This window comes from Tupaia chinensis, unplaced genomic scaffold (genome assembly GCF_000334495.1).
Source record: "Tupaia chinensis unplaced genomic scaffold, TupChi_1.0 Scaffold000217_1, whole genome shotgun sequence".
NCBI lineage: Eukaryota > Metazoa > Chordata > Mammalia > Scandentia > Tupaiidae > Tupaia > Tupaia belangeri.
The window spans coordinates 5,771,499-5,798,165 of NW_006159692.1; the positions used below are offsets into that span (position 1 = coordinate 5,771,499).

The 26,667-nt window shown below is 41.6% G+C and overlaps 1 pseudogene; it reads right to left on the bottom strand.

The window, feature by feature from the left end:
- The window catches only part of LOC102495965 (neurofilament light polypeptide-like), a 49,534-nt pseudogene that overhangs the window by 11,896 nt on the left and 10,971 nt on the right, over positions 1 to 26,667 (bottom strand).

Consider the following 26,667-nt stretch of genomic DNA (forward strand, 5'->3'; position numbering starts at 1 on the left):
TCTTTTTGAAAATAAGTTTTTAATATATATCATACCTTGTTGCCCAGGAACTCTAATTCTAGGACTTTTTCTTAGAACCATAATCCAAAACACATACACACACAAAACCCTTTACATAAAGACATTCCTTTTTATAATTCATAGTAAGAATCTAAATAAGTTTTTCTCATTTGAGTATATAAGATTAAAAAAAAAGCTATCCTTATAGATTAAGATCTTATGCATCTTTTCACAATTATGTTTAGAAAGATAGAAGTAAAGGAAAATCATTTTGATATGATATTGGGAAAAAGCAGGGAGATACAAATATATATGTACATAAATACACATGTATGTAAATATATATGTATGTCTTCACCTGTAAAATAACGAAATGACCCCACAGGTCCCAAGTATGAGTCTATAACAGAAGTAGGCAGTTAGGTGTCTTACCAGACATGTCATCACATGAGTTGTTGCCCTCTGCAAACCAGTGACCTTCCCACCTCTGTGAGGTCAGATTCCCTCAGTGCAAAGCCAAGAGACAGAGGCTAGGGGTGTGTGATTGGCAGGGGGCTGCTGCTCAAGAAAAGCCCGTGAGAGAAACAAACTTGAAAGGGGGAAAGAGGCAAGCAAAGATGTGTTTCAGGTGAAGAGCAGTCATGGCGGGGTCCCAGGGGTCCTCTGGAGCATGAACACCCCACTGCATTGTAGGTGGTCCTCACTCCACGAGTGGCTTTGGGGGGTGCCAATGGAGAGAAACTATGAGCCACAAACAGCCATGATTTACAGCAGGGGGGCATTGGGTGAACCAGTAAAGGGGGTCTCATCGTGCGGTCATGTCTGCTATGCCCCCAGGGGCCGTCATGAGGATGAGCGAGGTCAGTTCTGTGGTTCCACAAGAACTATTATTATGCATTCAGTAAAAATAAAATAAATTTTAAAAATAAATAAATTTCTAAAAAGAATAATAAATAAGAGATAAAAGGTCACCATGATAATTTATTAAAATCCATTATCAAGCTGGCCCCATGGCCTTGTGGTTAAGGGACCTGGATCCCACATGGCTGACTATGGTTACAGTCCTAGCCCTAGTGGGTTGAAAATATGCCAGGCACGTGTGCATGTGTGTTCAAAGACCTGACAGGATAGAGAAATAGAGGAGAAGGTATTGCAGTATGACCACGCCCAACTGAGGGTGCTTTCTCCCTCTTGAACTTTCTGGTCAGCTTACACACCCTCTGGCAATTAGGAGAAGGAGGAGGGAAAAGGGAAAGAGAAGGGAAAAATACAGCAGATGCAGAAATAGAAGCAAAAGAAGAAGAAAGAAGAGAAACCCGTTATCTTAAAAAAAAAAAAAGTTACGAACAAAAAATAAAGAATCATCAGGGAGCAGCAGCTTTTCTAAATGTTGACTGTGATGTTCAAAGTCCACACCTAGTTTCAATATGCACCTATATCGGACTCTTCAAGTAGGGTGGGGATGCCATCCACCGTGGCCCCTTCACCTCTCAATGCAACGTGGAAGCTCCATTTAGACAACATTCCCATCTGCTCAGGCACCAGATGTTTCCAGATGCTTCGGTCACCCAGCTCCCTGCTGCTTGCAGACCTGTGGCCAAGCCCAAATGTGGCTGAGAGTCCAGTTCTGTTGGAAAGAGCCCTGGACCAAGAGTGAGGATGCTGGGCCGAGCTCTCAACAGGAACTGGTGACCCGTGATTCTCTGAATGGAGTTTTCCTTGGTAAAATAACACGAGCGAATTAAACCAAGGAAGTGCCTTTAACCTGGACCTGGGAATCCAGGAACTGTACTCAAAATTCAGCCTTCTATTTTGTATGCTGTAAAGATGCACAGTGATTACATGTTTAAAAAAAAAAAAAAAGAAAGAAAGAAACCAAACAAAACCAAGTGCAGCCTTTCATGCAGATTTCTGAGATTAAGTTACGTAACTTTTCAGATTCTTTAAGGAGGGCCTGAACCAAGAGATCTGCCTCCCAAGCTTCCTGCCATGCCAACTCCCACTGAGTGTGAGGGGAGACTTAGGTCTCAGGAGGAAGTTAGGCATTGACTCTTTGTTCTGGTTTTGAAAATATTGAGTCATTTTTGCATAGAAAAAATGTGTCATGACTTTTCCGATGGCCCAATATAATTGAAGCCCATGGGGATGGGTTAGAACCCCTATTGACAGTATGGGATCTGGCTTCGGTACAGTGCCTAAACACTGCACCATGAGGCCGCCCCCTCTCCCACTGATATCTTTGTACCTTCACCACTGCCCTGTGAGGTGTTACCATCATTTGACAGAGTAGGGAACTGAGGCATCTGTGAGAACACTCAGTCCAAACACAACAGCACCCCTGTGTGGTGCGTATCTGGATACTCAAGACTTCCTGTGGAAACCAATGGCTTTAAATGCCCAGAAACACTTTTTGAATTATTTTATTTGAAAGTTTTTCTTTCAAAAGGCCAGCCTAGTAGCACAGTGGCAAACTGAATTCAGTGCCAGAAGCGACATGGCCGACTGGGGGGTGTTCAAAGTGTCTTCACTTTGAACAGTTCACCTCTCCGAGGAGGTCTCAGGGCACGTTTGCAAGCATCCAGCATGCTGGGATATTGGTAAGCAGGAGGGCCAGAGAGAGGGCATCATGGTGAGACAAAACCCTGTCAAGGTGCTTCTCTCTCTCTCATGCACATGCACACACTTCATATCACGAATACAACAAATAAGAATATTTTTGAAGTAATGTTTTAATTTTGAAGTAATGTTTAAACAATTCAACAAGCAAGAACACACCAACTTTTGGTGGGAATGTAAATTGATGCTGCCACTATGGAAAACATTTGGAGGTTCCTCAAAAAATTAAAACTAGGACTCCCATTTGACCCAGCAATCCCACTTCTGAGTACATATGCAAAGGAACTGAAATCAGGCTCTTCAGGAGATACTGCATCCCCACATTGTCACGCTATTTGCAATAACCATGACTTTAGTCATGAATGGCTCAGACTTGACACCCACAGAGATCTCTTGTAAAGGAAGATAGGAAAGAGACCAGCCAGCAAGGTGCAGAGCTCTGGGAACAAACCTAGACTCTCCTCTTCTCATGGACACCCCAGCCAACTTGTGACTTACCTAGTAGGAATTTGAAAGCTGATTAATGAAATGAAAACAATCCAAGTTTATTTCATTATGGTCAGATGCCAACAAAATAAATCTAAATTATCATTATGTATTTATGCCCACAAAGGGAACAATTTGGCGTGGGTTGGAAGGTGTTTAATTATAATTTAGATATATTATGGCATTCAGTGTTTTGTTTCATTATGCGTTCATTTATTGACATGCCAGCATTACCACAGAAAATGGAGGTCTTTCCAGTCCTTCACTGACCTCTTGCATTGTTAGGAAAAACGAAAAGTAGCTGTACATGGAAAAGAAAAAGAGCCACTTTCACAAGTAGCTTCTACGGGCTGCAGTAAGAATAGTGAATACAGAGGAGGGAAAATGAATCCCTCTGAGCACACAAGCTCTTTGAAGGCTCTCTGCCTTCAAAAGGCTCTTCTCCTCACCTCCAAGTTGTCCTTTCAAACTTGCCCTCTTTTAAAGTCCTGTACTTCGCAGTTAGAATGAGTTTCCCCCTTTCTCTTTCTGGAGTGATCTGTTTTTTTACTTACATAACCATACTAGTGCTGTTTTCTAATAACTAGCTTCCACTCTGTCTTCCCTACTGGTGGTGAGCTCTCCAGAGGGCACACAACTGCAAGAATTGCCTTGCTTGCTATGGTTCATCCCCACAGAAAAGGACTCTGTTTCCTTACAAGAGAACAAGAAGTCATCAGGCGTCAGAGAAATGATCGCCAAATCCACTTACACTAATACCGCTTATACCAATACAATGGCTAGAACAAAAATGTCAGATAGTGATAAGTATTGATGAGGATGTGGAGAAATGGGCACCCTCAGACATTGCTATTGGAACTGGCAACTGGTACAGCCACAGTGGAAAGAGGCTGGCAGTCCCTCATTAATTATAGAGTGACCATGTGATCCAGCAATTCTACTTCTAGGCCTATAAGTGAAAATACACACCCACACAAAAACTTGCACTCGAATGTTTATAGAAGCATTATTCATTATAGCCAAAAAGTAGAAACAAATACAGATCTAGCAATTGATGAATAAAATATGTTATGTCAAAAGAATGTCATATGATTCAGCAATAATAGCAAATGAAGTTCTGATACGTATTCTAGTACTTAGTCTTGAAAATGTGAATGAAGACGGTGGCCAAAGATGACACACTGAATGGTTCTGTGTATATGCAAAGTCCTAAACAAGCAAACCTATAGAGACAGAAAGGGTTCTCTAGGGCTGTGAGAGAATTGTAAGGATATGGTGAGTGGCGGCTAGTGGCTACCGGGGATAATGAAAATGTCATAAAATTCATTTAGTAATGGCAACACTGTGAACTAACAGTGAAATCACTGCGAATTAACACCGTGACTTAACCAGAAATCACTAAATTGTGTGTACTTTAAATGAATTAATTGTGTGGTGTACGACTTAAAATCTTTTTTTTTTTTTTTTTTTTTTTTTAGGGAGATTTTTACTACGGGATGCGTGTACTCATCAGAGAGAGAGAGAGACAGAAAGCGAGCAATCACCCCTCAGAGCGCTGGTCATGCTGCAATCCCTTCTCCATTCTCCCCTCGGGATTTTGAGCACGCATGCATGCACACGTGCCCAGCTTGAATTTAAGCCACCAGGTCTGGGACTCGAACCATAGTTTACTACATGGGAGTCCAGGAACATAACCATTATGCCATCTGCTGGTCCCATGAATTATAATCTTAATAAAGCTCTTATTTACTTAAAAGTAAGAGCTCTTTAATACTGAATACATAAATTCTACAGTATATAGCTAACAACAAAAAAAAGGCAAGGTAAAAGAGAATATAATTTATAAAGTATGTGTGAGGAAATCCTTTTAATCAAATAGTGGACATGTTTAAACATTTAACTGTGTTCAAGATAACTTGATAGAGTGCTTGTGAGTCTGAGAAGTATCAAACATGGTCTTTGCCATCAAGCTCTCCACTGGGCCAGCCCCACAGCATAGTGGTTAAGTGGTGTGCAGAAAAAGCCAGGTCCCACATGGCCAACCAGGGTTTAAATCCTGGCCCTGATAGCTTGAAAAAACTCACTGTGGTTGTGCACATGTACCCAAGATCCTGATGTGATGGATAACTGGAGAAAAAAGGATTGTGATGTGACCAGGCCTCCACGGAGGGTCTCTCTATCTCTCTCTCTCTCTTTCATGCACACATGCTCTCTAGCATAAAAGAAGACGAAGCTCTCCATTTTAGTTAGGGGGAGAATTTCCATGCTCGAGACATTCACTAAAGATCTACCACAGTCTCTGGGTGCCAGACATGGGGTGAATCTTTCAAGATTCCTTCAAATTCTATGCATTAAGGGAAGGTGGGATCAAGGGGGTAGGGATTCTGTCTATTCTACTTACTGATTTGTCCCCATGCCTCAAATAGTGACTAGCAAATAATGAGCATCAAAAAATATGTGTTAATGAAAGAATGGGCTGAGGAAGAAACCCAGAAAAGGCTATTGGAAAAAGTGAGAGGGAAAGTGACAGTTGAGGAGACTTACTGAGGTGGTATGGTGACAAGAGGGGTTTCGAGGACGGCCACACACTCCAGAGGATAGTCGATAGGATGGGGTGAGTCCAAGCCACATTGGTCCCAATGAGAATTCCTAACTGATATGGAAGAGGGTGGTGTAAGCTGTTTAGGGTAATGGTCACAAAACAGCAGCCCATGGGCCAAATGCAGCAGACAGATGTGTTTTGTTTGAACTCCTTGCTATGGTTTGAATGCATCCTTTCTGAAAGTCAGTTGCAGCCAACATAATAAAATAAAAGCTGGGGTCTGTAAAAAGTCATTAGGCCATGAAGGCTTCTCTCTCATGAAGGGAATCAAGACCTTTATGAAAGAGACTTATGTGGACAAACTGGTGGTGTGATGTTTAAGGTGGATGGATTCCACAAGGCTGACTGAATAGTTTGAGTCCCATATCTAGTGGCTTGAAAAACACAGTAGGCATGTGTACATGCATCACTAAAATCCCAAGCAGGGAGGCTGATGGAGAAGAGAATACACTGTGGCCAATCCCTCTGGAAAGTGTTCACTTTCTCACTTTCTATCTGTCTCTCTCTGGTGAGTGTACACACCCTATGACAAATTTTAAAAGGGGAGGGAACCATTATAGTACTCAGCTTACTTGCTCTTCTACCTCCTCAACTCCAAGGAAGCAGCAACAAGATACTATCTTGGAATCCAAGAGCCCTCACCAGACACCAAACAGCCAACACATTTATTTTGGTCTCCCACACCTCCAGAACTGTGAAAAAATTTTTTTAGTTATTTAAAAGCTTCCCGGTCTTGGTTATTTATTTATTTATTTATTTTTTAATATTAGCACAAACGGACTAAGATACATTCACCCAATGTTTTAAAATTTGGGAAATTTTACATAGCCTCCAGATTTATGGCTTCTCTTGCAAATTCAGGAGGCCTGAAACATGGAGTCCACATTCTCACTAGCAACAGTTGGCTGGAGCTGAGTGCCCCCCCCAGAGAAAACATCCTCTTCAGTTCACCACAGACCCAGTTACTTCCAATATTCTCATACCCTGCCCATGCATATCATTTATGTGTTCACTGGGTTCAAACATTTATGTTTATGCCAACTAAGGGGAGTTTGTGGATCCCTACAGTTTCCTCTGGAAACCCTCCTCAGTGGCCTATCTTCGTCTCTCCATTTTCCTCCTTCTGTCTTTCTGTGTTGCTTTCTGTTCTCAGCAGAATTTTAAGTAAACATTTAAGTAAAATTTTAGAAAGAAGTAAAGGGACTCAGAGTTTGGCATAACTAAGTTTATGCTTGAAAATGATAAAATAAAGAGGTCAATAAATAAACATTGTTTTACCATAATTTGTCTCAAAGAACTCCCATAGTTAATGAGATCAGTTAATTAGAATAAAGTTAATTGATTATTCCCACCCCTTTCCCTTTTTACCCCTATCCACAAAGTCCTAGAACTACAGTCTCTTTAAGGACATCGGTATGAATATTTTTGTTATCTTTCTTAACAGCGCAGTCGGTCATGTGAGATCCAGCTGCCCCAACTAGCATGCCATCAGCTGGTCTATCACTTACCTTTTTTTTTCTTTTTTGAGAGGTTTTGCTATAGGGCGCATGTGTTTGCCAGAAAGACAGAGACAGAGAGACAGAAAGCGAGAAATCAGCCCTCAGAGCGCTGGTCATGCTGCAATCCCTTCTCCATTCTCCCCTCGGGATTTTGAGCACGCATGCATGCACACGTGCCCAGCTTGAATTTAAGCCACCAGGTCTGGGACTCGAACCATAGTTTACTACATGGGAGTCCAGGAACATAACCATTATGCCATCTGCTGGTCCCATGAATTATAATCTTAATAAAGCTCTTATTTACTTAAAAGTAAGAGCTCTTTAATACTGAATACATAAATTCTACAGTATATAGCTAACAACAAAAAAAAGGCAAGGTAAAAGAGAATATAATTTATAAAGTATGTGTGAGGAAATCCTTTTAATCAAATAGTGGACATGTTTAAACATTTAACTGTGTTCAAGATAACTTGATAGAGTGCTTGTGAGTCTGAGAAGTATCAAACATGGTCTTTGCCATCAAGCTCTCCACTGGGCCAGCCCCACAGCATAGTGGTTAAGTGGTGTGCAGAAAAAGCCAGGTCCCACATGGCCAACCAGGGTTTAAATCCTGGCCCTGATAGCTTGAAAAAACTCACTGTGGTTGTGCACATGTACCCAAGATCCTGATGTGATGGATAACTGGAGAAAAAAGGATTGTGATGTGACCAGGCCTCCACGGAGGGTCTCTCTATCTCTCTCTCTCTCTTTCATGCACACATGCTCTCTAGCATAAAAGAAGACGAAGCTCTCCATTTTAGTTAGGGGGAGAATTTCCATGCTCGAGACATTCACTAAAGATCTACCACAGTCTCTGGGTGCCAGACATGGGGTGAATCTTTCAAGATTCCTTCAAATTCTATGCATTAAGGGAAGGTGGGATCAAGGGGGTAGGGATTCTGTCTATTCTACTTACTGATTTGTCCCCATGCCTCAAATAGTGACTAGCAAATAATGAGCATCAAAAAATATGTGTTAATGAAAGAATGGGCTGAGGAAGAAACCCAGAAAAGGCTATTGGAAAAAGTGAGAGGGAAAGTGACAGTTGAGGAGACTTACTGAGGTGGTATGGTGACAAGAGGGGTTTCGAGGACGGCCACACACTCCAGAGGATAGTCGATAGGATGGGGTGAGTCCAAGCCACATTGGTCCCAATGAGAATTCCTAACTGATATGGAAGAGGGTGGTGTAAGCTGTTTAGGGTAATGGTCACAAAACAGCAGCCCATGGGCCAAATGCAGCAGACAGATGTGTTTTGTTTGAACTCCTTGCTATGGTTTGAATGCATCCTTTCTGAAAGTCAGTTGCAGCCAACATAATAAAATAAAAGCTGGGGTCTGTAAAAAGTCATTAGGCCATGAAGGCTTCTCTCTCATGAAGGGAATCAAGACCTTTATGAAAGAGACTTATGTGGACAAACTGGTGGTGTGATGTTTAAGGTGGATGGATTCCACAAGGCTGACTGAATAGTTTGAGTCCCATATCTAGTGGCTTGAAAAACACAGTAGGCATGTGTACATGCATCACTAAAATCCCAAGCAGGGAGGCTGATGGAGAAGAGAATACACTGTGGCCAATCCCTCTGGAAAGTGTTCACTTTCTCACTTTCTATCTGTCTCTCTCTGGTGAGTGTACACACCCTATGACAAATTTTAAAAGGGGAGGGAACCATTATAGTACTCAGCTTACTTGCTCTTCTACCTCCTCAACTCCAAGGAAGCAGCAACAAGATACTATCTTGGAATCCAAGAGCCCTCACCAGACACCAAACAGCCAACACATTTATTTTGGTCTCCCACACCTCCAGAACTGTGAAAAAATTTTTTTAGTTATTTAAAAGCTTCCCGGTCTTGGTTATTTATTTATTTATTTATTTTTTAATATTAGCACAAACGGACTAAGATACATTCACCCAATGTTTTAAAATTTGGGAAATTTTACATAGCCTCCAGATTTATGGCTTCTCTTGCAAATTCAGGAGGCCTGAAACATGGAGTCCACATTCTCACTAGCAACAGTTGGCTGGAGCTGAGTGCCCCCCCCAGAGAAAACATCCTCTTCAGTTCACCACAGACCCAGTTACTTCCAATATTCTCATACCCTGCCCATGCATATCATTTATGTGTTCACTGGGTTCAAACATTTATGTTTATGCCAACTAAGGGGAGTTTGTGGATCCCTACAGTTTCCTCTGGAAACCCTCCTCAGTGGCCTATCTTCGTCTCTCCATTTTCCTCCTTCTGTCTTTCTGTGTTGCTTTCTGTTCTCAGCAGAATTTTAAGTAAACATTTAAGTAAAATTTTAGAAAGAAGTAAAGGGACTCAGAGTTTGGCATAACTAAGTTTATGCTTGAAAATGATAAAATAAAGAGGTCAATAAATAAACATTGTTTTACCATAATTTGTCTCAAAGAACTCCCATAGTTAATGAGATCAGTTAATTAGAATAAAGTTAATTGATTATTCCCACCCCTTTCCCTTTTTACCCCTATCCACAAAGTCCTAGAACTACAGTCTCTTTAAGGACATCGGTATGAATATTTTTGTTATCTTTCTTCTCTAGTATTTTCAGAAATGTAACACATGCTGGCTGTGGCAGGTGTGATGCTAATTTAGTATGGGTAGGAGTCTGCCTAGCCAAATATTTCAGAAAGGCTTTGAGAATCGTGTCAGAGCATCAAGCTAGTTGGAGCATTGCGCTATCTGAACAGTAGCCCACGTGGGCATGCGTCCACTGAATGTCAGCCTCCTCTGGCCAGCTGAACCCCTGTGAGCTATGAGCGATTAAAAAAGAAAAAAAAAAAAAAGAGTCAACACCTGTTCCAGCTTTGGCAAGAATCCTGAAATAGCCACCATTTCTCATGGGAGCAGAACTTCAGCCTTTGCAGCTGTCTATTTTCTTATCCAAAATCAATTTCCATCTATCATATAATATAAATAAAAGAGTTTCTCTTCCTTTCTAATTCACCACTTTTCTTCTTGACTGAAGAATTCTTTTTGAGCATTTTTCTGTAGATTAGAGCTAGTGGGAAAGGTTATCAGTTCTTCCACTCAAAAGCTATTGGCCCACTAAAAAGGAGTTGGTCTGGTTGATGGTGTGGTGGTTAAAAGCTACTGGATCCCACATGGCCAACTGCATGGTTCAAGTTCCGGACTTGGTGGCTTAAAAAACGCATTGGGCACGTGTACATTGTGTAGGTGCCAAAAATCCTGAGAGGAGAATGGAGGAGAAGGGATTGCAACATGGCCATTCTTTGCGGGGTCCTTTCTCACTTTCCTTCTCTCTCTCTGATGAGTGCATATACTCTCTAGTAAATTAGAAGAAAAAAGAAGAATTTTATCTGTTATCTTTTATTGTCAGTTTGCCACTTCTTTTAAAAAAATGAATTATTAACTTAATCTATTATTATCATTTTAATTTGCTATAGGGCACATGCGCTCACCAAAGAGACAGTGAGAGAGAGAAAAAGTGAGAAAGCAAGCTACCAGGTCCAGGAATTGAACCGCAGTCAGCAATGGGGTAGTCCGGCACCTTAACCACCAAGTTACCTGCTGGCCCCTGAAGTTGGCCACTTTTAAAAGTAGGCATAGATCTTAGTTTTTGTTTTCTTCCCCAGGCAACCTGCAGAATAATGAATGAAAAAATCGACACAAGGACATAAAACTGTATTCAGTAAATACATCAATAAAAACCAACTTTGCTTTAGTATAATAGAGAAAAATGAGGTGGAGGAAAAAGGGATGAGAGAGAGGAAAAGAGGAATAGAGACAAAATACGAGGGTGCAGTCAAAGATGGAAAGAGAAAAGATAAAGGTAGTCCCTTGTTCAGCCCACTCTCCAGGCTCCAAACAGCCTTAGTCTCTAACCTCATCTTTCCTTCCAACTATGCAAACACCACCCCTCTTCAGCCTGGCTCCGTGAATCGCCAGCACGCCTAGACTATTCAGCCTGATCTCGGTGCCCTGGACATTCTAATAAAAACCAATCACAGGATCCTCTTTCCCCAAATTTGTGTCAATTCCCTCAAAAAAATAATAAGTACTTTCAAGGTAGAAATGGCCGTACAATAGGTTATTCAGCTGAACTATTCAGATCTTTTCTAGAGTGTGTAGGATTTGATTGGCTGCATTTTCAATAGCTCATTTTTAAGAGTCTAGCGAAAATACATTCCCTTACACCCTATAAATTCATCCATTCAGCCAGCATTTCCCGTTTTCCTGTTGAGTGCCGTCTGAGATACTGAGACCAATGGGAGTGAAGAGGGCATTCCTCACCTCCTACAGCCTAATTCTCTAATAACAGACCATTAGTCATTCTGTCAAAATGTCTTACACATGGCCCTGTGATTATTTTTTATTTAAATAAATGCAAGTTGTTATAGTGAAATTAGCTAAGCAGAATACATCTGAAGAGGAAATAAAATCAATTCCTTAAACTTCACCCACAGAAAAGAAAATGTTTTAGAATATGTGTGTGGTTTTTTTTTAAGTTTGATTTGAAATGTAAAGAAGAAATACTTTAAAATTAGTTCTGAAAAACAGTAAGGCAATTATAAGACATTGCTGAAGTAAATAAATATCACTTCTTTCCTCCCAATTCCTCTTCTCACCCCCATTGACTCTGCAGCGTCTCTTAGTTTAAAAAGCACTGTACAGGGGTCAGCAGATGGCATAGCAGTTATGTTGCTGGACTCCCACATGGCCAAGCATGGTTGGAGTCCCAGACCTGGTGGCTTGAAACTCCCACTGGGTGCTTGTGTGTGTGTATCCAATATCCCGGGAGGAGAAGGGATTGCAGCATGGCCATTCTCACCAAGGGGTGATTTCTCACTTTCCCTCTCACTGTCTCTCTCAGATGCGCCCTAGGGCAAAAACCTATAAAAAATAAAAAGCACTGTACAAAGATACAGGGAGAGAAGTTAAGGATGGACGAATGGATTTTGGAGTCCATGAACTCAGTAGCTTTAACTTCCCTCCAGCAATCCTCTGGATTAGGCAGTGACTCAGAAGATAGCTTTTCCTGTGCTTCTCTTTCTCTGGGCTAGGAACCTTCCAGTTATACCAAATACCCCTTTGATGGCCTGATATTCCTACTATCAAATACACTTGCTGCTTAGTCCGACGTCTGTCTCCTCTCATAAAGTTTTTCAAAACTTGCCAAGACCAAGTGAGATCTTGTTGGATGAACCTCAGCACTCCAGGCTCCCCCCTGGACACTTGTCCCAACAGCAAAGGGTGTGCCACACTCTTAGGGGGCCTGGCTGAGGCAGGTTCTCTGGTTCCATTTATAATCTGAATGTTAAGCCCAGAAGCAAAGCACTGTTCCTTCAAGCACTGTTATGAAATCAGTTAAGTGTTAGAACTGTTAGAAAGGCCGCAGAGTGGTTTGCTAGAAGTCATATTATGCCTCTGCAAGTTTCAAGTGGCTGCTCATCTCATGAGAAAAGCCATAGTCCTTTTGTAGTCCACAAGTCTGCCAACACTTCCAACCCCACCCTGTTTGTTCTTTAGCTTCCTTTTCTTCATCTCTCCCTTGCTCACTGTAGAACCATGTGATCTTCCTGCTGTTCTTCCAACGTCCCAATCTTTATTTTCTTCAGACAAGGTCTCACTGTCCTGATCCTCTGCCTCAGCCTCCCCGCTGGGAGGTACCACCACACCCAACTCTTTCAGACAGCCTCTCCCTATGTGACTCGGGCCAGCCTTGACTTCACAGTCCTCTTGCCTCAGCCTCCCCATGTCCGGTTGCTGGGATCACAGGCCTATGCTGCTACCCGGCCTTTAGGTGGGACCAGAAATCCAACCTGGACCTCCCATGTGGTCCCAGCCCAAGGAACATAGCATCTTAGCAGCACACTCTCCCATCGCTGGACCCAACATCTCAATCTTTTACTCACCATAGGACCTTTGCATTTGCTGTTCCTTTTGCTTGGAATGCTGTTCTCCCGGATAACCTCAGGCTCACTCCCTCCTTCTTTGCCCTCTATGCTCAAATGTCACTGTGAATGAAACTCTCCTTGACCAACCTTTGTAAAGCAGTAACAGCCCATCTCACCACATCATTCTCTATCATTTCAAAAATAACTTTGTTGAGATATAATTTATGTACTATACAATTCACCTATTAAAATGTACAGTTCAATAACTTTGAGCATAATCATCATTTCCCAAAAGGAAACTCTTCACTCTTCAGCCATCACCTCCCATACAACCAATAACCCCAGTCCCCCAACTCTAACCATCCACTAATCTACGTCAATCTCTCTATATTTGCCTGTATTGGACTTTTCATACAAACAGGACCACACATCATGTAGTCCTGGCTCATGTCTGGTTTCTTCCACTTAGCGTAATGTTTTTAAGGTTCACACACATTGTGCCATGTATTGGTACTTCAGTGTTTCTTATTACCAGATAATATTCCATTGAGTGGATAAACCACCTTTTCTGCCTCCGTTCATCAGGAGATGGACGTTTGATTTGTTTCCACTTTTCAGCTATTAGGAATAATGCTGTTAAGAACTTTTGTGAACAGGGACCAGCAGATGGCATGGTGGTTAAGGTGCTGGACTCCCACACAGCCAACCACAGTTCTAGTCCTGGACCTGGTGGCTTGAAGCTTACACCAAGTGTATGTGCATGCATGCCCAGAATCTCAGGAGAGTGGAGAAGCAATTGTAGTGTGGCCATCTCTCCTAGAGGGTGATTTCTCACTATCCCTGTCTCTCTTTGGCAAGTGCATACACCCTATGGAAAAACAAGACAAAACAAAAACCTAAAAAAGAACAGTTGTGAATGAGTACGTGTGTGGACAGAAGTCACCACTTCCATGTGTACACTGACAAGTATATCTCCATAAATTTTACTTTGCTTTATTTGAGCACTCATTACCATCTCAAATATTAGATATTTATTGATTTTCTTTTTATATTACCTGCCTTGATCCCAAAGAATATAAGCTCCCTTACTGAAAGATCTTTCTCTGTTTTGTTTACTGCTTAGAACAGTACCCGGCACGCAGTGGCTGCGCAATAGTGTGAATGATTCAAGGATTGCTAAAATTATTAAAGTAAAAGGGGGTAAAACTATTAATTCAGGAAGCCAATTGTGTATGCATTAAAAGCTGATGTGTGGAAAGAGGTCAGAAATCGCAACTTGCAGGGAAGTATGGAAATTTCCAGAGCTGCCACCAGCCTGTGCCTTAGTCAAGTAATTTCATTTTGGCTTTAATTCCTTGTGTGCAAATGTCTGGATTGAACCCATATTTCTGGCTCCTTCCCACTCCATATTCCATACTTTTAACATAAAAATGGATAAATAACTTGATCTGTTCATATCAGGATTTATCTTCCATCCATTTAACAAATATTTGTGAAGTGCCTTCATGATCCAGACATTATCCAGGTGTCTTATTTGGCATACCAGTATCGTTAGTCTGTTTGGACAATAATTACACCAGTGTTGATTAAAATGTCTTTTCTTTTAACTTGGCAGATGGCACATGCACTTGCCAGAGATGAAGGATGGAGAGAAAGCACCCCCCCTCCAGTGGAAGATGGTCATGCCACAATCCATCCTTCTCCATTTCTCCATCCTGTTGGGATTGGGGCACATGAGCCTGTTGCATTTCTCAAGCCAACAAGGCTGGGCTTCAAACCATGTGGTCAGTCATGTGGGATCCCAATCATCAGGTCACAGAGTTGGCCCCAAAATTCCTTTTTTCATTTCAACAAACATAGCTTGGACTTTAAAAAGAATTGGACTTTAAAAAGTAAGAACTATCTCTTAATTATTTTAAGTTTTTAAAACACAGACGTAAACTGGAAGACTAAAAATGTCACTATTGGGGACCAGCAGTTGGCATAATGGCTATGTCACTGGACTCCCATGTAGTTAGCCATGGTTCGAGTCCTGGACCCAGTGGCTTAAACTCATGCTGGGTATGTGTGCATGTGTGCCCAAGATCCCAAGAGGAGAATGGAGGAGAAAGGATTGCCCAAAATTCTGAGGAGAATTTTGGGCACACGCAAATGTACTTGGTGTATGCTCCAAGCCTCCATATCTGAACTCAAACTGTGCATTCAGCCTTAACCACCATGCCACCTGCCGTCCCTCTACCATTTCTTTATCTAGTTTATTTCTTGGTTTAGTATAGTTCCTCAAATGTTGGGGGGGGGAGGGCAAATGGAAGAATTCGAAAGCTTATTCCTTCTCCTATCGACGTGATGTCAGTGAACTGGACGCACACTTGTCTCCCTCGTGCGTCAGTTTCCTCCTTGGTGAGATAGTGAGTTTAGAGTTTAGACCCCAGGCCCTTCCAGGTTGAGCTCAACATTCTGCAGAAGTTAGAGAAATGCCAAGCAGACAAGAAACCAAAGGAATTAGAAGTTCTATTGTACAAAGACCTTGTTTTTGCTGGAGAGAGATGCTTGCAAAATCCCTGGCTAGGTTCCTGGACCAAATAGCTCCAAATGTGCTTTGTCAGGAGAATTTTCTATGATTAAGTCCCAGGGCGAGTTTGACCTACTCTGCCTACTATGTGATTTTAAGAAAGAATTTCAGAAGAGCAGAAGGGATTGGGGAAGTAATACACAAAGCCTCATTCAATAAATGCTTTGTGATGTGCTGGGCTCAAAGCAGGAGGTAGGTAACATTCTCTCATCTGGCCTGTACCAAATCTCTGTGAGGTAAATATGGCTGGCTTGCACTGTTTCGTGAATGAGGAAACTGAGGTTCAGAGACCTTAAACAATTATCTCGGGCAGGATTATACATCAAAGAGACAAAAATCTATGGGACCAGAAACATGTGGCACAATTTTCACCCCATTAAGACCACCTCAGTTGCATATTTTACTTTCAGACAGCTCTAGAATGTTGTTTCCATAATAAAGTGTCCAGTAAGTACTGGAGATAATAGATGCTAATAATTACAACAGTTCCTTTCAGAACCTAACAAGAGCCTTTTTTATTCTCCCGTAACTGGAGAATTTTATGAAAAATTTAAAAATCTGAGCCTTTATTTTCAATTGTCAAATTTAAAAACAAATGAAAACCTTAGTGAAGCTTGGTAACTCTGAGATATGGTTTTCTTTTTCTATTTTTTTCGTATTGCTTTATTTTATGCATTCAATCACTGTACATCACTACAGCTTGTGAGATGAATTTACCCAACAGGAATACACTTCACACCAGTCCAGTTGAAGATATCGTACACGTTACTGAGATACGGTTTTCAAGAAAATTTGGGTACATCGATTAATTGTTCACATGTCATTACAAAGCAGGGAGCTCCATTTGTCAAATAAATGTTCCTCCTTCTCATCCACCCAGAAGCAACTAGGTGACAGTTCCCCTTGCATATAATCAGAAGCAGATGACCAGGACACTGCATTTTCTCTAGGTCCCTCAGGTGTCAATTTTGTCATCTGAACCGTGTGAGGCTTTTGCAGAAAGAGCTTTGGTCTAATTCTATCCTGTAGCCCTGTAATGTGATCCTGTGACATAAATTACCTGTACAAAATAATTCTATTTCACAAGGAAAACTGTTTACTGTAAACTAGTTGTATTTATTGATCACAAACAATAGAATCAGCTCATGGTAGTATTATTTAAAAAAAAAAAAAAAAGCAAGCTCTAGAATTGAAGAAAAACTGTAGAATGAAAGAATGAAGTTAAGAAATAGGCAGCAATTAGTATGTTCAGAGGCTTGGGACCAGCAGATGGTGTAATGGCTACGTTGCTGAACTCCCATGTAGTTGACCATGGTTTGAGTCCCAGACCTGGTGGCTTAAACTCACACCAGGCACATGTGCGTTCGTGCCCAAGATCCTGAGAGGAGAATGGAGGAGAAGGGATTGTGGTGTGGACAACCCCCCTGGAGGGTGATTTCTCGTTTTCTGTCTGTCTCTGTCATTCGGGTGAGAACACGTGCCATATAGCAAAAACCTCTCCAAAAAAGAGAAAAGACAAAGGAAGTTCAGAGGCTGTAGATAGTAGGAGCATATAAGAAATTCATTTTTTCTTCCTTCCTTCCTTCCTTCCTTCCTTCCTTCCTTCCTTCCTTCCTTCCTTCCTTTCTTTCTTTCTTTCTTTCTTTCTTTCTTTCTTTCTTTCTTTCTTTCTTTCTTTCTTTCTTTCTTTCTTTCTTTTTATATTCCATGAGTGAGATACGTGCACACACACACAGACAGACAGACAGAGAGAAAGAGACCCTTAACAGGGTCTGGATGCCATGACCACCCCTGGCTTCAGCCAGCTCTAAGTTACGGGCACTAGCCTGCCTGGCGCACTCAGGGAGCTCTCTGGAGGTGAAATGGGAACCTTCCTGTGTGAGATTGCCTCTCAGTGTCATGTTTTACTGCCACACCGCTGTCTGGCCTCTCGTAAGTATGACCTTTGAGATCAGTGAGTTTGACTGTTTTTCAGTCAATTTTCAACCTTTGCTGCTCTGCTCCTGGCAAGTTGGAAGAGCCTGAGTGACTGAGTTTGGGATTCTGCCCATCCCTCGGTCAAGGGAGGGACACTCTGCATGATGGATCCATGTGTTTCTGCATGGAGATGAGCGCAGGTTTCCCCGAGCAAAGCTAGTTACTGTTACCAGGATAAAGGGGTGGAGGCTGAGCAGGCGAAAACAACAGATGTCCATGAACTGGGATCTGGCTGTGGGATCTGGCCTCTCCATCCCCTTGAAGGGCTCTATGGCATGGGCTTGAGGCTTAGGGCAGATAGGAACCATGAATAGACATGAAGATAAACCCTGGATCAAAGCAACAGCCCAGGCTATGAAGGGGCAGGCCTGAGCCCGGGGTGGGGAGGCCAGAAGAGGGCACTTGGAGTTCTGAGGACCAGCAGCTGTATTTCTGAAACGCACTTCATCCAGCCGCCGCTGAGAATGCACCACAAGGTCAGTGGAATGGAATGCGGGGCAGACACCAGCCCCTCAGAAGCACACAGTAACCTGATATGATGACTTTGCTTAATGCGTTTTCTCTTGTTTAGTTGCAATTCCTTGAGACATCCAACAGGATAAGGTTGATGAGGCCAGGTCAGAGGGTGAGACCAGCCAAGCCAGAGTGGTCAAGAGCAAACTGCACAGTTAGGTGAGACCAGGGAGGTGAGCTGAGGCAGGGAGAAACTGCTCCACTCTCTTTCATAAACTGGGACTCACCCAGCTGGCACCAGAGAGGATCCTAGTTTGGGTAGGAAGTTGCTGGCGCCAGAGAAGGCAGAGGACATTACTGTGCTAGATGCATGGGGTGGAGTGGCACTTGGGGCCAATGGCTCAGCCAAAAGTGCAGCATCAGCTGCCAGATCCAAGAGGTCAGTTCAAGCCTATGGTCAAGAAGGAGGCAAGAGACCAGAGGCAGAGAACAGAAGCAGGTCTGGAAATGGTGGGAAGTAGGAGGGCACGACAATGTTCGACTTCCAGAACAATACCCCAGGGGAACAAAGCTTTGCTCTTATGCTGGTCACATGGCAGAGGACTGGACAATTAACCAGATCATGGAATAGTAAAGAGTATGACTGCAAGAAAGTAGGAAATACTGTAGGTGTACTTGGGCATCTTGTCTGGAGAGATCAGTCCTGTGAATTACCTGCAGCAGGAACTGGAGGTCTGTCTAGTGGGTGAATCCAGATTTCCAGAGTCACAGAGTAAGCCAGAGGGTCACAACCAGTTAGACAGACCTCCACTGCCAGTGCAGACATGAGGAATTTGGCCTCGATAGTAGTGTTCATTAAATGCAAGTCATTTTCTAATTGGGGCAAGTGCCAATGTTTGTGAGAGTGGTAATATTTCTGGAGAACAGTAGTTCTCAACTATAGTGTACATTGGAATAATCTGAGATTTAAGTAGGTTGCTTCCTGGGTTTCACCATTAGAGTCTAGTTTATTTAGTCTGAGGTGCAGTCTGGACTTTAAGGGAGGCTTTTGAAGCACCTCGGTGATTCCTGTGTTTAATCAGTTCTGAGAATTGCTACTCTGGAGCATTAAGTCCCAAAGAGCATTCCTCAGAACATTGGCAAAACATATGTTCATTGAAAACCAGGGGGACTGATAACCAGAATACACAGTGTACTCAAGCGGCTTACCTGAAAATAAAAAAATGATCAATCCAATTCAAAGATGGGAAAATGAGCTAAACAAACAACTCCCTAAAGAAGACATATGAACAACCAGAAAGCATATGAAAAAATGCTCAATATCTCTTATGACAAGGGAGATGCAAATCAAAACCACAAAGAAATCCCCCCTAACCCCAATCAGAATGGCTGAGATTAAAAAAAAAAAAAAAAGGTAAGTGCTGGCAAGGCTATGGTGAAATGGGAACTCTCCTACACTGTTGGTGGGAATGTAAATTAGTACAACCACTGTGGAGAACAATATGGAGGTTCCTCAAAGATCTACAAATAGAACTACCATATGATCCAGCAATTCCACTCCTGGATATCTACCCAAAGAGATACACTCCCCAGGAGCATACATGTTCTCTGAGGAGAATGCTCAGTCGGAAAAGTGCTTATACATCTATGTTTATTGCAGCATTATTTACAATTCCTAAGACATGGAACCCCCCCAAATGTCCACAAACAGAAAAAAATGGATTGAAAAAGTGTGGCACATATACTCTATGGAATACTACTCAGCCATAGAAAAACAACAAGACCCTAGAATTGATAGAAAGTGGATGAATATGGAAGATTTACTGCATAGTGGAGCAGGCCAGGCTATGAAAGAGAGACATTACATGTCTCTACTTAATATCTGCTGACTATACTCTATGGTGGAACCCGAAAGATTAGAGTATATAGAATAGTGGAAAATGGTTATGGATACGAGTTAGTGTGGGAAGAGGGTGAAAGACAGGGAGACTGTGAAGAAAGGAATCAAGGACTAAAAATAGATAGGCAAAATATTTATGGGACACAGAAATGGAGGATCGTCTATTGATGATTACATGTATAGTATCTTTAACTGGACTATTGTGAAGTATATTCATGTTGAGTAAATTCACATTACAAGCTGTAGTGATGTAGTGATTGAATGTATAAAAGAAATTAAAATAATAATAGTTAAAAAAGAAAATCAGGTTTCACATCCAAAAAATTTTAAGAAGTAGTACATAAAATATGAAGTATTCTTTTGAAGACTTCACTTTACTGAAGTTTTTCAGTAAAATAGTCTCCCCCCTTTATTAAGTGTCTTAATCCATCATTACATTACTAACAGAAATACCTGAGACTGCATGACTTATAAAGAAATAGAGGTTTATTGACTTACAATTCTGGTGGCTGGAAAGTCCAAAGACATCACAAAAGGCAGGATGTAGAACTTGGAGAAGAGAAGAGCATGGTCTATAATCATGTGGCTTCTACCTAACTCGTTTCCTCTCCTTAAATACACATGAGAATTCAGTCATGGGAGCCCAGCCTTAATGAGTTTATTGCACCCAAAGTCCACACCTTAGGACACCATGATGGACTAAGTTTTCACTTAAGACCTTTACAATACAAGTCCCAACACATGAACCTTTAGGGGACATCCAATCACCAGTCACTAAGACCAAATTCCAAAATAGGAGCCTTTGAGGGACAAACTGTTATCCAAACCGAAGCATTAAGATAACATTTACAGGGACCAGCAGGTGGTGTGGTGGTTAAGGCGCTGGACACTCCCACATGGCTAACCATGGTTCAAGTCCTGGACCTGGTGGCTTGCTTTCTCACTTTCTTTTTCTCTCTGTGCCTCTCTCTGGTCAAAATAAAATAAGTAAATGAATAAATAAAATTCAAAATAATAATTTTTTTTTAAAAAAGATAACATTTACATCTAGCAAAAATCCCCAGATAGTAAGAGTATGCTTAATGACTTCTGACAAATGTATACACCCAACAATTGGTGAATCCAAATAAAGGTGATACAGATGTTCCTTACCCTAGCTTTGCAACTTTTCTGTATGTCAAAATTATAACAAACTTAAAAGTTAAAAAAATAGGGGCCAGCAAGTGGAACAGTAGTTAAAGCACTGGACTTCCACATGGCCTACAGTGGTTTGAGTCCCAGACCTGGTGACTTGAAAATCATGCTGGATGCTCGGGCATGCATGCCCAAAAATCCCATAAGAAGAATGGAAGAGAAAGGACTGCAGCATGGTTCTCCTCTCTTGGGGGGTGATTTCTCACTTTCCTTCTTACTGTCTTTCTCTGTCTCTCTGGCAAGCGCATGGGCCCTATGGCAAAAAAAAAAAAACTACATTGTGTTGCCATCATTCAAATCAAGAGAAAGAACACTTCCACTACCCACAAAGTTCCCAGGTGCTCCTTTTCAGTTACCCCTAGACCTTCCCCAGAGATAATTATTCTAACTGAGTTCTACGACCGTAGTCTAGTTTGACCTGTTCTTGGATTTAATCTAAGTGGTATCATAGAGGAAGCACTAGCGTGTGCCTGCTTTTTTCCCTGGACATAATGTTTCTGTTTTGCAAATCAGTAGCTCATGTTTGTGTGAGGTTCATGAATGTTGTATGAATCTGTGATTCATCTCCACTATAAACTAAATTGCTATGAACATTCTGTATACCAGTCTTTCTGTGGACATACTCATTCCTCTTTGGTACAGCTAGGCTTTTAGTGTGTGTGTGTGTGTGTGTGTGTGTGTGTGTGTGTGTGTATGAAATAATACACGTAAGTCAACTATACAGATGCTGAGCGGTCCATCCAAGGATGGAATTATTGCTACCAGCAGCTCTCTATGTGCTGGCAAACTCTTTTCAGAGTGGTCACACCATTTTATATCTCTATTAGCAATATGTCACAGCTGGTCCGTATCTTTGCAGATGCTTGGTATTAAAAACATGTTATAGCAGCTGTAATTGATGGGAAGTGATATACTATTATGCCTTTCATTTGCATTTCCTTGATCACTGATGACGTTAAACACCTTTTCATGTGTTTATTAACCATTTATGTATCTTCTTACGTCAAATAGCCCTTCAAGGTTTTTGACTAATCTATTTTAGTTTTCTCTCTTTTTAAAAAGGTTTATGGGAACCAGTAGTTAGCGTAATGGCTATGTCGCTGGACTCCCACGTAGTCGACCGCGGTTCATGTCCCGGACCTGGTGGCTTAGAACTCACGCCGGGCACGTGTGCGTGCGTGCCCAAGATCCCGAGAGGAGAATGGAGGAGAAGGGATTGCGGCGTGGCCATCCCCCCTGGGGGGTGATTTCTCGCTTTCTGTCTCTATGTCTCTCTCTGTCTGGCGAGCGCACGCGCCCTATAGCGACAACCTCTCAAAAAAAAAAAAGGTTTGTTTATGTATTTATCTATTTTATGAGAGAGACAAGGTCTTGTGTGAGAGAGAGACAGAGAGACAGGCACCTACCAACAGGGTCTTTGTGCTGTGATTCACCCTCAGTCTCAATCAGATCCTGGGTATGCACATGCACAGTGACATGTACAGGGAGGCCTCAGGATGTGTGCTGAGAACCTTCTTATGTTGATTCAGTGTTGTTACTGCTGAGTTACCACCTGGACCACAGTCTTTTCTCTTTTTAATTGTTTGTCTTTTCATTATTGATTTATAGGAGTTCTTTATATATTCTGGATGAGTGCTTTGTCCAATATATACATCTTGCAAATATTTTGTGACGTTTATGACCTGCCTTTTCATTTTCTGATTTCTTTTAAAAAATTGTTGACCAGTTAATGTTTCTAGTTTTACTGAAGTCAAAGTTGTTCTTTTCTTATTGTTGTCCTGCTAAGAAATCTTTGCCTGCCTCAAAATCATGAAAATATTTTTCTGTTTTCTTCTAGGGGCTTTTTAAGGTTTTGTTAGCTAGGAAGGAAACTTAATATAAATCTAAGTAATTTTTTGGGAACAACACATTCTGAGAAGAGGCCTGCAGCTACGATTCAGCTATTGTAGAACCAGTCATGGTTGATACTAGACCAAAGACCCTGAGCTTTGCTCATTATAATGAGCCACCCCAGCAGGAGCTAAAGTTTTATTTGCATAAGATGGGATGTATGGGGAGCGTGGCTTCCTTCTGCACATGCACCAGAGAGACCCTATCTCTCTACATAATATGAGCTCACCTACAAGATTCTGCACACTAATAAAAAGCCTGACTCTTCACTTTGGGGAGACACTTTTCCGGGAATAATGATCCCAGGTGCCCTCCTGGCTTGTACAGTAATGCACCCTCCAATCCAGACAAATGGTTGCAGTGGCATTGCTGGCCTGTGTCCCTGAGAGGCAGACCCATTGAGTCTAGTAACAGCTCCAGTTTCCACAGTTATGTCAATTATCCTTCAAAGAACTGATTTCATGATTTGTATAGTTGCTTACTGGAGAATTCCCAAACATTTTTAGTCATGAAACCTATTTCTCTAGGTAACATCTATCTTCATCCCGAGGAACTACCATAAAACACACTGAGCAATGTGTGTTTCCTTAGAAGAGTCAAGATAACAACTCAAACTGATAAACATGTCTGGATACTATCCAATCCCTTTCCAGAAATCTGGGTCAAATAAACAAGACACAAAGACAGTCATGTAAACGAAGGTTATAATAGTCTCAAAAAGATTGTAATAGATTTTGACACGCTTGGGACAGAATTATTTGCAATTAGGCTTAAAGCCATAATATTCAAAACATGGAAAACTGACAGTGTCAATAACTATTCTACCAAAAAACTAGCTCATGTTCAAGAAAATAAATGTCTTGCCTGCAGTCCTTGTACATAAAGACCATGTTGTATTCATCTTAATTTTCTCAGCACCCCAAGCAGTACTGGGCAAACATTAAACTTCAAGTGGTATCTTTTTAGTTGCAATATAATATTTCTTAACAGGACACATTAAGGGACCAACAGTTAGAGTAATGGCTATGTCGCTGGACTCCCATGTAGTTGACCGCGGTTCGAGTCTCGGACCCAGTGGCTTAAACTCACGCTGGGCACGTGTGCGTGCGTGCCCAGGATCCTGAGCGGATAATGGAGGAGAAGGGATTATGGTGTGGCCATCCCCCCAGGGGGGGGATTTCTTGCTTTCTGTCGCTCTGTCTCTCTTTGTCTTTCTGGTGAGCGCACACGCCCTATACGAAAAATCTCTCCAAAAAAAGAAAAAAAAGAAAAAGAAAAAAGGATATGTTAAAATGTTAAGTTATTTAGGTAGCAGAATTAAGGTGACTTTTGTCTTCTCTCTCTTTTTAATTGTCAGAGGGTGTGTGCACTTGCCAGAGAGAGACAGAGAAAGGGGGTTGAGAAGGAACCTCCCATGATCACACTGCAATCCCTTCTCTTTTTTTTTCTATCCTGTTGGAATTTGGGGCATACACACATACATACCTGGTATGTTTTTCAAGCCACTGAGGCTGGGATTCAAAATATGGTCATCCATGTGGAATCTGGTCCCCTAACCCACTAGATCAGGAGCCAGCCCAATCTTCATTTTTAAAACTCCCTTTTGGTATTTTTCAAAAGTGAATATGAATTACCTTTACAACATATATGTGTATGCGTATACATGAGAGAGAGGGAAAAAGAGAGAAGTTTTCTGCTTTATTATTATTTTTTTAACTCACGGTGTAATACATTTGCACACATGAGAGAGAGAGGGAAAACCAACATGCGAGGACCCTTCACAGGGATTGTTCATACCACCAGTCTGGCCTCCGGTCCTCTAGCACATCAAGATCCTGGGCACACACACATGCTCCCAGCATATCATCAGACCAACCAGGTCAGGGACTTGCATGCAGCTTCCAGCTCCATGTTTTAGTATACTACCAACTGTGCCACAGAGGCTAGGCCATGAGGTAAAGGTGTTTTTGACAGAGCTTCGCCATGTGGAGACCCTCCTGCCCCAGCCTTCTAATTAGCTAGGCACCTACTTCTCATCTTTCCTGTTTAAGGTTGCTCTGGGACTCAAACCTGGGCCTCTCATGAGTCCCCCACTTTGCAAAGTGGTGGCCTATGATCAAACATGCATGTACTTTTTTTAAAAATACATATTGAGGACTATTAAGTCTCTGTTAAGAGAAAAGGCAAAATGACTAGTCTCATTATTGCTTAAATATTCCCCAATTAAGCAATTTATTTAAACATTAACACTAAGAATTTGAAGGTTCTGTTTGAATTTGAGAAACTAATAATTGACTAAGTGACCAAGGACCATTGTGTGTATCTTGCAAACGTTTACAGGCAGCAACAGTAGATAAGAAAAATATTAACTGCACACTTTAGAAAATGGATGTGAGGGACCAGCAGATGGCATGGTGGATAAGGTGCTAGATCCCACACAGCTGACTCTGGTTTGAGTCCCAGACCTGGCAACTTGAAAACCACATTGGGCATGTGTGTGTGTGTGTGTTTGTGTGTGTGTATGTGTGTGTGCCCAAAATCCCAAGAGGAGAGTAAAGGAGAAGGGATTGTGGAGTGGCTGTCCCCCTTGGGGATTAATTCCCCATTTCCCCCCCTTTCTCTCTCTCTCTCTGTCTCTCTCTCTTTTCCTCTGATGAGCACACACAAACTCTATGACAAAAATCTTAAAAAAAGAAAGAAAAATAAAATGAGCAGGAGATATTGAGGGCTGCTGGATAGGGAGTGTTCGAACACTCGGTCTGCTACATCAATATTTAATTTACCTTCAAACATCAAATACTTTGCTTCTAAGTTTATGGTTACAGAATATTAAGAGATAGCTCATTGAAATTCTTCCACCCAAAAATTTCTCTAAAAAGCTTTTTAAAAAAATAATCTGGGGATGAGCAGGTGGCATGGTGGTTGGGGCACTAGATTACCACATGGCTGACTATAGTTTGAGTTCCGGACCTGGAGCTTGTTTTCTCACTTTCTCTCACTCTCTCTGTCTCTCTCTGGTCAAATTAAAAATAATAATAAGGGACTGGCAGTTGGCGTAATAGCTATGTGGCTGGATTCTCATGTAGTTGACTGCAGTTCGAGTCCTGGATGGCTTAAACTCACACCGGACACATGTGTGTGCATGCCCATGATCCTGAGAGGAGAATGGAGGAGAAGGGATTGTGGCATGGCCATCCCCCCTGGGAGGTGATTTCTTGCTTTCTGTCTCTCTGTCTCTCTCTGCTTTTTGGCGAGCGCATGCGCCCTATAGCAAAAACCTCTCCAAGAAATAAAAATAAAAATAAATAAATAAATGAAAAAATAATAATAAATTAAAAAATGCACTAAAATAATTCTTTAAAAAATAATAATCTGTAGGATCGCTAACCAAAGATAAGCAGCTTTTGGGTCAGAGTAGGCATTGTGTTTAATCTGTCACTGGGACAGGTATATCTTGTCAATTCTTTCAAACAGTATTAGTTTTTTTTAAATATAATTTTTAAATTTATTTCTTTATTTTTATTTTTTAAATTTTATTTCAATTTCTTTATACATTCAATA